This window comes from Propithecus coquereli, unplaced genomic scaffold (assembly GCF_000956105.1).
Source record: "Propithecus coquereli isolate 6110/MARCELLA unplaced genomic scaffold, Pcoq_1.0 Scaffold870, whole genome shotgun sequence".
NCBI lineage: Eukaryota > Metazoa > Chordata > Mammalia > Primates > Indriidae > Propithecus > Propithecus coquereli.
In genome coordinates this window covers 69,913-71,026 of record NW_012154952.1, presented here as the reverse complement: position 1 = coordinate 71,026, position 1,114 = coordinate 69,913, and the positions used below count along the sequence as shown (strand labels likewise).

At 34.5% G+C, this 1,114-nt stretch overlaps 1 protein-coding gene across 1 annotated transcript in view; it reads left to right on the top strand.

The window, feature by feature from the left end:
- The window catches only part of CYLC2 (cylicin, basic protein of sperm head cytoskeleton 2), a gene marked incomplete at its 5' end in the record, with an annotated part of 7,316 nt that overhangs the window by 5,830 nt on the left and 372 nt on the right, over window positions 1-1,114 (top strand). The window lies entirely within an intron of this gene.

Genomic DNA, 1,114 nt, shown 5'->3' with positions numbered 1-1,114 from the left:
GATCTCACCTTGCTAATCTGGATCAGCTATAAAGGCAAAGAGAGTCAAATCCTGTCCCTCTATTCTCTCTTCCCTTCAGGAACCTCTCTGATTTCTCCCTCTATTATAGTAAGATTCTATGTTCAGAGTGTTAAACTTTTCTGGAAATGTTATATTCTCTCTGAGGATTTAAGGAATCATTTTAAATCTTCTTTTTCCTCTAAGAAAAGGCCCTTAAATTATTTTCACCCATAGGATTCAAAAGTCAGCTTTTAGATTCAAACTTAATGTATAATGACAAAACAACTGAACTTCTGTCTTTATCATTCTACTGAAATGCATCAAGGTCACCAAGAACCTCCCCCATCAGAGTGGTACATTTGTGACAATTGATGAATCTACTTTGACACATCATGCCAACCAAAATCAATAGCTTATAATGGGTTCATTCTAGGTGTTGTACTTCCTATGGGTTTGGGAAAATTTATAATTATATTTTTTCTCCTTTTATATCATGCAGAATAGTTTCACTGCCCAAAAGATTCACTACACTCCTCCTATTCATCCTTTCCTCACTTCAACTCCTGGCAACCAATAGTCTGTTTACTATCTCCATAGTTTTGGCTTTTCAAGAATATCATAAAGTTGGGATCATACAGTATGTAGCCTTTACAGAATGGTTTCTTTCACTTAGTCATGTGCATTTAAGTTTCTTCCATGTCTTTTTGCAACTTGATGACTCATTTCTTTTTCATACTGAAAAGCATTTCACTGTTTGAGTGTACCACAGTTTATTTATCCATCATCTACTGAAGTTTATCTTGGTTGATTCCAAGTTTTGGCAATTTTATATAAAGCTACTATAAATATCTGCAGGTTTTTCTGTGGACATGTGTTTTCAACTTTTGGGGGTAAATATCAAGGAATGTGATTGCAGAACTGTAGGTAACAGTATGTTTTGTTTATAAGAAACCACCAAACTGTCTTCCAAAGTGGCTGTACCATTTTGCATTTTCACCAGCAATGAGTCAAAGTTTCCTACATTTTCTTCTAGAATTTTTAAGGTTTTATGCCTTACAGTTAAGTCTTTTATACGTCTGGAATTAACTTTTGTATATGGTAAGAGATAGAGGAC